Source organism: Protopterus annectens, chromosome 3.part1 (genome assembly GCF_019279795.1).
Source record: "Protopterus annectens isolate FY-2018-M chromosome 3.part1, PAN1.0, whole genome shotgun sequence".
NCBI classification, from domain to species: Eukaryota; Metazoa; Chordata; order Ceratodontiformes; family Protopteridae; genus Protopterus; species Protopterus annectens.
The window spans coordinates 869,739,310-869,751,809 of NC_056732.1; positions in this window are offsets into that span (position 1 = coordinate 869,739,310).

A 12,500-nucleotide genomic window follows, 5' to 3' on the forward strand; every position below is an offset into this window, starting at 1 on the left:
ATCTATCCCTCCAGCACGTCCTATTTATATCCATGCTAAGGTTTAAGTCACTTGCTCTAGTGGTTTTGGTGGATTTGGATTTTTTGAGGTGGAGCATGTCCATTAATTCCGGGTTGGACATGGCCTTGTATGTCAGGCACATGTCACCTCTGAGCAGACGGTATGCGACTGAATAGAGCTGGAGTTTCTTCAATCTGGCAGCATATGACAGATTTTGGAGTCCCTTTATCCTTTTGGTGAGGAACTTTTGGGGTCTCTCCAATTGCTGCAGATGTCGGGTGAGATACATCCCGAATGGGGCATTGTACTCGATCATTGGTCTGATAAGTGAAGAGTACAGGGGAACAATAACCTCACTAGATCTGGATGTGAATCCCTTCATGATCAGGTGGGCAATGTAGAAGGTCTTTCTAACCACATTAGCAATGTGAGTGTCAAAAGAAAGGCCACTGTCAACCTGGGTCCCCAGGTCCCTGATAACCTCTTCTGTGCTTAGTGGATTGCCACCTATATGGTAGCTTGGGGTTACCTTGTTTTTCCCGAAGGGTATGACTATACATTTTTTGGCGTTTAACTTCGGGCCATGGCTCTGGCACCAGCTATCTGTTTCCGTGAGTCCCTTCTGAAGGATATCCGTGTCTGATGCACTTTCCACTATGGCGCCCAGTTTGCAGTCGTCTGCAAACTTTGTCAGCCAATGTCCTCCTATGTTGGCCTGTACTTCTGAGAAGTAGATGCCAAACAATAGGGGGCCAAGGACCAAGCCCTGTGGGACACCACTTGTGACCGGCTTGGAGTCTGACACAGCGCCAGCAACTCTAACCCTGTGGGTTCTGTCCTTAAGCCAGTTTGCAACCCATCTTGTGACATATGGGTTTACATTTAAGCTGGTAAGTTTTTCTACAATACCGAGTGGGGTATTGTGTCGAAAGCCTTTGCAAGGTCAAGGTAGGCTGTATGGACTGCCTTTCCCTCATCAATGGCCTTGGTGACTGTTTCGAAGAAGTTGACCAAGTTCAAAAGGCATGATCTTCCCTTGACAAAGCCAAACTGGGTCGGGTCCAATGTCTGCAAGTCCCCTATATCTTTGTTTATGAGCTCCATTATGATCCTCTCCATAGCTTTGCAGACTAGACTTGTTAAGCTTATGGGGCGGTAATTACCAGGGTCCGTAGAGGCGCCGCCTTTGTGGAGTGGGACAACAGTTGCCGTACGCCACTCCTTGGGCACGTATCCTGTGGTAAGGCTGAGATTAAACAGCTGCCTTATGTGCGGGTTTAATTCCTCATTTAGCTCGTGTAGCACACAGCCGGGGACACAATCCGGTCCCATTGATGCTGTGTTTTTAGCTTTAGAGAGAGCAGCTTTCACCTGCGCATTTGAGATGTCCGGGAGGCTACACTCGGCTGGGATAGTTATCTCTCCTTTAGGGGAGAGGGGGGTGAAATTTGCGCTGAACCTGTCTGCCAGTATGTTGGCAATGTCTGTGGGTTCAGTGATTTTTGTATCATTTTGGACTAATTCTGAGCATATCTGGGAGTTTCCACCCAGGTTCCTAACATAGCTGAAAAAGGCCTTATGATTGTCCTTTGAATCCATGGCAATTTTTCTCTCAAAATTGGCCTTAGTTGATTTTATGAGTGCTCGTATTTTTTACTAATAATGATCAGGGGTGACTTCCCTTTTATGGATTTTGTTCTATCATGTAATAGCTTTCTCCTCTTATTGTAAAGTTTGTTAATGGCTGGGGTCCACCAGACTGGACGTTTGCCCTTTGTGGAAAGAGTCTTGGTTTTATTTGGGATTGCCTGATCCATGCAGTCCTGGAGGTGTTCATAGAAGGCATTTGTAAGGGCTTCCGCAGCTTGGGTTGTGGTTTCCACTGGCTCAGGGGCCTTGAAGGATACCACACCAGTCTTGAGTAGTGTGAAGTTTGCTTTAGAGAAGTTCTTCACTATGGTCTTTTGTTTGGGGTGGGGGCGGGATGTGGATTTCCAGTGAGATTAGTTTATGATCAGATCTCACCAATGAGGGATATACTTCGGTGTGGAGCATTTTGTCCCCATGTTTGTGACAATGAGATCTAGTATATTTTCTCCTCTCATGGGAACAGTGACTAGCTGTTCCATGGCATTTGAATTTATGAACTCCAGGAACCATTGGGCTAGAAAGTTAGGGCTTGAGTAATGTTCCCAGTCTATATTCGGGTAGTTGAAGTCACCCAATATGATGGTGTTTGGAGATACATTTATACCCTCCAGTGTCTTCAGGAAGGCTGTGTGGGGTTCCTGAGTTTGAGAGGGTGGCCTGTAGCATGCTACAATTTGTAGAGCAGTTTTGCCTATGGTTAGTTGCACCTGGATGGTTTCCGAGCTTCGCGTTGCCACCAACCTGGAGGTGTGGGTATCCTTTATGAATATGGATACACCCCTCCTTTTGTGGTGTGGTCCGGGTTTTGGGGCGGACGCATGATATGAGGTAAAACCTAATAGTGCGGGTGCTCTCAGGAGCCTTGAACCAGGTTTCAGTTACAGCACAGACATCGATGTTCTCCATACTGAGAAGGGCCTCAGTGCGTGCATTTTGAGATTTAGACTTCTGGCATTGAGCAGCATTACCCTCAGTTTCTTCCCATTTTTGTTTTCTAGGGTGGTAGGTTTAGAATTTGAGCCTTGCCTAAAAGGCACTATGGGGTGGCAAGAGCCTTAGCCAATATCCAGAATCCCAGGGTGACAGGTGCAAGCCGTCCCTTGCCAAGCAGCATGGCTTGTCAAGCATGTCATCCCAGGCAGACAGACACTGGATCCCCTTTGAATGACACCAGACATTAAGCCAATTGTTAAAGCTGATCATCTTGTCTCTATATTGTGGCATCATTCTTGGTGAAGGAAGGATACTGCTCAGGGTTAGGGTCATACCTGCCTGGGCTACATAATCAGAGAGCTCCTCTATGTCTCTTTTCATGTAGTCCAGGGAGGTACGTCTCAGGTCGTTCACACCAGCATGGACAATGACTGTGTCATATTTGTACTTGCCGTGGAGTGACCCGAGTGCTTGTGTTATGTGGCGGATTCTAGCGCCCGATAGGCAGCTTACTGTGACCCTCTCCTTGTTCAGCCTGGTGAGTGGGACGTCAGTGTGTCTGACTATGGAGTCACCTATGACAAGTATGTTTGGTGTTGTATTTGGCCTTAAGGGCTGTGACTGCTTTGCACACTGCTTTTGTGGTTTATGTGTTGCTTGTGGGGTGTCTTGAGGTAGCAGTTGTTTGGGTGTCTGCTTTGGAGGCCTCTGCTGTTTAGGTAAATTTTACTCAGAGCCTCCGAGTATGTCTTTGTGTGTTTATGTGTTTGATTCAGTGGAGTGGTAGCATTATGTGAGGCTGGTTTTGTGGTGTGTGTAGTTGCCTTCTCCTCCTGTCTGGTCTTGCCAGTCCTGAGTTGAGAGAGCTCAGCCTCCAGTTTGGCTAAATAGCTGCATCTCTCGCAAGTATTTGTGTTATGTGGGAGGAGGAGAGGGTTGTCCGTGTACATGAGGCAGTTATAACATTGCCTCAAGATTCCCAGATTCACCAGCTGGACTGGAGAGAAGATTGACAACTGACCTTTGGACATGCTAGAATAATATTGGGAATTCCTTAATTGAAAACAAGGGCCAGTGGGGAGTTAGGGTGTAGTGCTTTTAATTTTTAGTGCTGACTTATATAATTGCTTTAGTGAGCAAGTGCCAGGTAACTTGAGTGCAATGTGTTACAAGTAACTAAATGCAAAAACGACAAACAGTAACTTTCTTTCAAGTGAAACAAGGAAATAAGTACAGTAAGCAATGCAGATATCACTAGTGATCCACAGAAGCGCTGAGAAGTTGCGTATTAGGTGGAATTAGCTTCCAGGGAAATAACAAGCAAACAAACAACAAGCATATAAACAAAGCTAGATTCAGCAGGCCTGGATCTAGTCTATGCTAGAGCAAACAAGGTGAACCAATTTCAGTAAGATACAGTTCAAATATTCAGGCACTATAAACCTTTAACCAGAAATTCCCAGCTCAGAAGGGCAGAGTCCAGCCTCTTCTCCCACAAGAGTGCAGACCACGAACCTTCTTAATGTAAAATAACTGGCCTGAAGCCCAAGTGCCTAAACCAGAACTAATACACTTGGACACTGGGCTCTCAATCAGCAGTTCCCAACTTAGAAGGATGAAAGCTACCTGTCCTGCCACCACAGTGCTTGCCACAAACCTTCCTAATGTAAAACAACTGGTCTGAAGCCCAAGTGCTTAATCCAAAAGACTTGAATGATAGCTACACTTTAGTCAAGTTACAACCAAGCAGTAATAAATACCATTGAATACTTTAGAGAATGTCTGGATTAGTGCTCAAGTTACACAAACAAAGCTAGATCCAGCAGGCCCGAATCCAGTCTATGCCACAGCAAACAAGGCGCACCAACTTCAGTAAGAAACAGTTCAGATATGCATGCACTATAAGCCTTTAACCAGAAATTCCCAGCTCAGAAGGGCAGAGTCCAGCCTCTCCTCCCACAAGAGTGCAGACCACGAACCCTCTTAATGTAAAATAACTGGCTTGAAAGCCCAAGTGCTTAAACCAGAATTAATACACTTTTAGAATAACAGACACTGAGCCCTCAATCAGCAGTTCTCAACCTAGAAGGATGTAAGCTACCTGTTCTGCCACACCAGTGCAGACCACAAACCCTCTCAGTGCAAAACAACTAACTGGTCCGAAGCCCAAGTGTTTAAACCAAAAGGCTTAGAATGAGTTACACCAAGCAGTAATAAATACAATTGAGTATTTTAAGATGATGCAAAAGTAAAAAGAAGTAGGTAAAAACACAAGTACAGTAAAAGCAGATGAAATTTTTTTTTTTTTTTTTTTTTTTTTCTTCTGACAGTGATATGCCTGTGACATACCTCTCAACTGGTATGTTGTCCACAGACTGGCCAGATGTTTGCCTGTTATGCTTGGTCGTTTCCTCGAATGTCTGTTTTTGTGGGGTTGGTAGTATAATATGAGGATTGTAGTCAGTAACTGTTGACATCCATTGATGTTACACACATCATATCTTTCAGGGATATTATGTTACAACAACACATGTAACACCAGCTAATGTTTCAGTTTGTAACACCATTATATGTGATATATCCCTCTTTCCAGCCCCCTGTCCCACAAGTACATCATGCATTGTCCAGATGTCCTGCACTTCGAGGTGCAAAGGTATGGTATATCATTAATTACCAACTGCACTCCAGTTATCATTCCAATGACCTGGCAGACTCCTGGCCAGGATTATGGTTCCACATCCTGGTAATTCTGTGCAAATCTGTACATATGACAGTTATGTATGTCTGGCCATTGTGAACAGACTGCCAATATTGTGTAGTAGTGTTGTGTGTAGATGTTTGTTGGGCTGGGTATGGAGAGTAGCAGATGTGAGTGCCATACATCCTTTACCTATCTGACTCTGCATGCTGCTACAGCTGCTAGCGGTCTATCAGGTCTGTATGCTTGTAGGGGCTGACTGTGCAATGTCCTGTAACACCTCAGGATTCCCAATACACTGTGAATTGGGGCAGTATATGTCAGTGTAGTGTGTGACTGGCAATCAGGATATGTTTTATCAGACAGTTGATCTACTCTAGAGTTCATTTTGGGTACTGGTATGTTACTGCGACTGTGGTGCAAATGTTTTTGGGTGGACATTTTTGCACCACTCTCTGCTTTTCACTACAGGTCCATTCCCATAGTGAATGCTATATTTGAATATACATGGGCAATTGCCCAGAGGTGATGTGGGGGAGTGTCATGTTGGTCATACTGCACTTCATAAGGTGCTGGGTGACAAGTTTTGTGGCTGTCAGGGGATTTTCATTCTGTTACATCACTGCAGTCATACCTCTACACTGTCCAGAGGCCTAGACCCTGTCCAGATGTGTGGCTCATATGTTTGGTCTGTTCTCCAGACAGTTGTCCTTGGCTAATCAGTAGGATACTCTGGGGAATGCAGTCAGTGAGTGGTAACATGCACTGGTGTTACTGACTTCATATCCCTCGGAAAAGATATGTTACAACAAAGCCGGTAACACCAGCAACTGTCTACATTTATGACAGCAATATGTCCAATATACCCCTGTGTTTAGGCCTCTGTCCCCCAATTATGTTAGGCTTTGCCCAGATGTCATACACTAATAGGTTCAGACGTATGTAGTAACATTATTTATTGCATTCATTCCTGCTACCATCCCAGTGATGTCATAGACCCCCAGACATGTAACAAGGAAGTGGCCATAGATATGAGTCCTGTGCCTATTCATTCTATGAGATACTGTACATTTGAGAAGTCTGTGTATGTCTGCCCATTGTTAAAAGACTGTCAGGATTGTGTAGCAGTGTAGTGTGTACATGTTATTTCGGCTGTGTAGGGAGGGGATACATGTGAGTGGCATGGCCCTTTCTATCTGACTGTGCATGCTGCTCCAGTTTCTGTTTCCCTATCGCCTGTATATGTTTGTACATGCAGACCGTGACATGTCCCATAACACTCAGGATTCCCACTACACTGTGACTTGGGGCAGTATATGTAGGGTTAATGTGTGAGTGGCAAACATGATTTTGCTGCTTACACAGTCATTATACTGTAGTGTTCAATTTGCTTACTGGTATGTCACTGTGACTGTGGTGCAACTGTTTGGGGGTATGCACTTTCACACCAGTGTCTGCTTTCCACTAGTGTTACATCCCTGTAGTGCCTGTTATATTTCCTAATGCATGTGTACAGCCCCAGAGCTGGACTTGGGTAGTGCTATGTCATTCTGATTGCAGTTTGGACATTGCTTGGTAGCTCAGTGTAGTTTCCCATGTGTTATGTCCACATATTTGTAGGGTATCCAGTTCTCTGGCCGATATCTTTGGTCTGGTCCTAGTAACTGTTGTGTATTCCTGACACATCAGAGGGATGATGTGGAGATTGAGGTCACTAACTAATGAGAAGCACTTGAGTCCAGGAATTGTGATATTTCAATCGATATATGTTAGGACACACAGTGTTACTACATCAACTTTCTCAGCTTGCCTACTCACGTATTTTGGATATGACCCTATTTTCAAGCCCCCCCCCACTTTGTCAGGCTTGGTCTGGATTCATTGCACTAAGTGGCTCTGAGCATAACTCTCCACTGCCGGGATTTTCACAGAATGTCTGAATATTTGGCCCATACTTTTGTTCAGTTCCACAATTTATTTGTATTTGTCTGGTAAATCACGGTGATGATCCAAGGGTTTATGTCAGTAAATAATGACATAACATTTCAGTTTCCATCGTCATATCCTTCAGTAATTGTCTGCTGAAACACACCCTGTTGCTGTAGCAAATGTCTTCATTTGTAACAGCAATATTTGAAATATAAAGTACAAAAAGCGGTCAGCTCTCCACAAAACCACTATCAATCCAAAAGGAGTGCAGTCCCAGGAAGGAAGACCTCTGAACTAATAAAACCAGCTTTATTGTCACAAAACACCCGAAAAACACAATGACATTAACGCTCTTCTAGGATTAATCGCGTTTTCGTCCTATCCACTGGACTTCATCAGATGCTAACATAAATTAACACAAACATTTATATACCTCTATTAAAACCAATAAACCAATATAAAAGCTTCAATTAAATTTGAATGCACAAATCAATTTACATTTTGGGCTCATAAATATTCATAAGTTCATCCTTCCATATATTTATACAATAAAATAAATATCCATCCATTAAAATAGTTGAAATAACTCCATATTCTTATAAATAATTTAAAATACTATTAAATATTAATAAATAAATACATAATTTTATATATATAAATCTAAAATCTTATATTAATTATATGAAGGTTCCATATTAAGGAAAACCCCATTTCATAGCACAACACCTCCATCTGTTGGTGCAAACTTGTATTACAACTAACACATAAATTCATAATTTAGCTGCCTTTAATTTCAAAAGGGGCAAGATAGACACATGCTCGTTTAAGCCTGGGAATTTGCTTGCTTCCACTGTCACTTGCCACCACAATTCTCTATATCCAATAGTATCCTCCCATGGGCCCCCTCTAATCCCATCTTTTATCTGTTCAATTACTAGAAAGTGAAATTTATTTTCTTTACATACCTTTGAATGTTTATATAATGCATTTGTTTCCTTTTCCTTTATTATGTCATAGGTATGTTCATAAACTCTTCTTTTTAAGGTTCTCTTGGTTTTACCTATATAGAAAGACCCACACTTTTCACAGATGGCAAGGTATACTAAACCCTTTGTCTCACAATTATAGATTCCTTTACTAATAATCCATCTGTTCCTACTTTCTATATACATTTCTCCTTATTGGCCATATAGCTACATTGATTACACTTTCCACAGGAATGTGTACCTATCTTTTTAATACCATTAATACCCTTAATTTTATTCTGATCAAACTTTTTATGTTCCAAGCAATCTTTTATATTGCAAGGATTTCTATATACCACTTTAGGTATACCCTTAGGTAACCCCTCCAGGTCAGTAAATGCCATAAACCTTTCCCATTCCTTAAAGAAGATGGTCCTAATATTGTTATTTAAGGCATTATATTCTAGAGTAAATGCCTGTTGGTATTCTCCATTATTAATAAATACTTTCTCTTTTGTTCTTTGATCCCCACCATTTATTTTTTCTCCTAATATAGGATGAAATTTATCTAATCTATTTCTTTCTACCTCTAACCTAATATTACTAACAAAATCCTTATTATAACCTCTATCTAAAAACATTCTCTCCAACAAATCACATTCCAACTTAAAATCCTCCAACTTACTTGTCATCCTAGATCCCCTCACAAATTGCCCTTTTACTATATTCTTCTTGCAATGTGTTGGATGTGCACTATTATAGTGTAGATAGGAATTACAGTAAGTCGGTTTCCTATATACTTTAGATTCAAAGGCATTATTACATTTATAAATTTCTATATCTAAAAATTGTAAATTAGTTTCTGAGACATTATAAGTGAATCTCAAGAAATTGGAAGTCTCTTTAATATATGACATAAATTCCTTTAATTTTTCTTTCCCCCCTGTCCAAAAGATAACTATATCATCCAGGAACCTCTTATAAAGGTTCCAACAAGAATTAAAACTAGAATTAAGTATATATATGTTTCTTCCCAGTTAGCCAGGACTATATTTGTGAATGTAGGTGCACAAGCTGCGCCCATAGCTACGCCTTGGGTTTGTTGAAAAAATTCCCCATTAAATATTAAAAAATTATTTTTAAGAACTATATCCATCAAATTTGTGCACGCTACTTTGTCTTTATGGCTCAATATTCCATCTTGAAACACTTCTTCTTCGAACATTTCCATACGTTTGGAACAGGGAATAGAGGAAAAGAGATCCACTATATCTATTGTTACAAATAAAATATTTTTATTATACAACTCCAAATTAATATTTCTTAAAAGGTCCCATGAATCTTTTAAAATAGCTGCTTTGTTAGTCCATATATGTTTAGTCTTATTATCTATAAATTTAGCTAAAGGGAATGTCTTGGAACCATCTGCAGATACAATTGGCCTTAATGGGGGGTCTATTAAATTCTTGTGTACCTTAGGGATACCATAAATTACTGGGATCTTAGGTTTATCCACCTTAAGGTAAGAAAGACTATTTCCATCTATAGTCCCTTCATTATACATAGCTTCTAATTCTATATCTATTCTTTTATAGGCTACCATAATTTCATTCTTGGACACTTCTGTGTATTTTACTTCATCGCTAAGAATTTGGTTCATTTTACCTTCATATACTATAGTATCCATAAAAATAGCTCTCCCACCTTTATCTGGTTTCATTATTCTTACATTCAAATTGTCTTTCAATTAATTTAACACCCTATCTTCTCCTTCTTGGAGATTCATATTAAATCTAGTTCTCTTATATATCTTTCTTACTTCATTTTCCATCACATTCTCCAGATTTTTAAGTTGGGGGTGCATAGGGGGGTTAAATGTTGATGGTTTTAATAACCTTAGTTTAGAATCAACTTTGTTCTGAATATCACACTTGCTGAATATAAGGTTCAAATTAATTTTTGTTAAAAAAAAATTTAAATCTAAAAGTGTGGAAGTTAAATCCCCTTTTATTTGGGGAATAAATTTAAAGCCTTTTCCCAGTAAACTAAAATGTTCTTTTTCAAGTACTATCTCACTGTAATTATAAATTGTAAATCCATTCAGAGTATTATTGATCCCTCCTTCACATATTTCCTTTTCTATTAAATTGAGCTCTGGGTCAGGGGTACATTTAATCAATATCTCCCTTTCCCCCTTCTCCCCCCTCTCATAGGAAAATTTTCATATTGGGGTCTGGGAAATGGCAAGGGCCTATATTCCTTCTCTACTGGGGGAAATTCCATATCATATTCATTCTCATTCCATACTTCTTCTCTAAATTCAGGTTGCACCACCTGTCCCTTTGTATAATTTCTATTTTGTTTCTTATTATTTTTGTTATTTGTATATGTATACATGGAAGGTTTTGGATAACTCACATTATTTTCATAATCTTGCAAGTCCCGTTTCAGTTTTTCCATTTTCCTATTAATCAATCCTTGGCATTTATCTTCTGTATCACCCCTTATCTTATAATATTTCTCACTCTCATCTAAAATACCAAACATCAAATCTTCCTTAATAAGCCCTTCTAATTCATTAATATCCTTTTGTAAATTGGTTAAAATCCTATTATTTTCCTTTACAATTAATTTTAAAATATCTAAACCACTTATATTAAAAAGTTCTGCCAATTCCTTATGAAATGTCAAGCCCAACTGTACATCATTTGGAAATTTACAAATTCTTAACCCTTTAGGAACTATGTTCCTACTAATGCATTCAATTAAATACGCATTTTCAATAACAAGTGTTTTATATTTAAACATACTTTTAGATAAATTAGTCCAACATTTTATTAAAAGAGTCTCCATTTTTAAACCCTTTTGGGCTGTTAATATCCAATTTAAAACAAAAACTTTTGTTAAGCCAGTCATTCGTTTCCATCATTCTACTTGAAGGGACAGTACCTGTATTTCTGTTTTCCAAATTTTGTCTAGAATTGTTGACACCTTCCGATCTATTCTCTACTGAATTGACATCCAAAAACACTCTCGGTGTAGCTCCAGGGTTAAAAGATTCACCCTCCAAATCCGAAGAGTTGCCGGCGTGGAAACCATCACCCATAAGCTCCCTCTTTCTCTTACTCTTTTGCGTTACCGGTCTCTCATTTCCGCTTCCTGTATTGCGGATCGCCTGAGTATTAGTTCCCATCAACAAATGGCGTAAAGGTGTCAGGAAATCTATAAGTTCTGTCAATTGACCGACCAGTTTCCTGGTCTGACCAGGCTCATCATGTCCCTTCAATAACGGAGATCCGCTCTCCATAGGAACCACTAAAATTCACCTATAAAGTACAAAAAGCAGTCAGCTCTCCACAAAACCACTATAAATCCAAAAGGAGTGCAGTCCCAGGAAGGAAGACCTCTGAACTAATAAAACCAGCTTTATTGTCACAAAACACCTGAAAAACACAATGACATTAATGCTCTTCCAGGATTAATCGCGTTTTCGTCCCATCAAAAAGGGGGAAAGGGAGATATTGATTAAATGTACCCCTGACCAAGAGCTCAATTTAATAGAAAAGGAAATATGTGAAGGAGGGATCATTAATACTCTGAATGGATTTACGATTTATAATTACAGTGAGATAGTACTTGAAAAAGAACATTTTAGTTTACTGGGAAAAGGCTTTAAATTTATTCCCCAAATAAAAGGGGATTTAACTTCCACACTTTTAGATTTAAAATTATTTTTAAGAAAAATTAATTTGAACCTTATGTTCAGCAAGTGTGATATTCAGAACAAAGTTGATTCTAACCTAAGGTTATTAAAACCATCAACACTTAACCCCCCTATGCACCCCCAACATACAAATCTGGAGAATGTGATGGAAAATGAAATAAGAAAGGTATATAAGAGAACTAGATTTAATATGAATCTCCAAGAAGGAGAATATAGGGTGTTAAATGAATTGAAAGACAATTTGAATGTTAGAATAATGAAACCAGATAAAGGTGGGGGAGCTATTTTTATGGATACTATAGTATATGAAGGTAAAATTAACCAAATTCTTAGAGATGAAGTAAAATACACAGAAGTGTCCAAGAATGAAATTATGGTAGCCTATAAAAGAATAGATATAGAATTAGAAGCTATGTATAATGAAGGGACTATAGATGGAAATAGTCTTTCTTACCTTAAGGTGGATAAACCTAAGATCCCAGTAATTTATGGTATCCCTAAGGTACACAAGAATTTAATAGACCCCCCCCCCCCCATTAAGGCCAAATGTATCTGCAGATGGTTCCAAGACATTCCCTTTAGCTAAATTTATAGATAATAA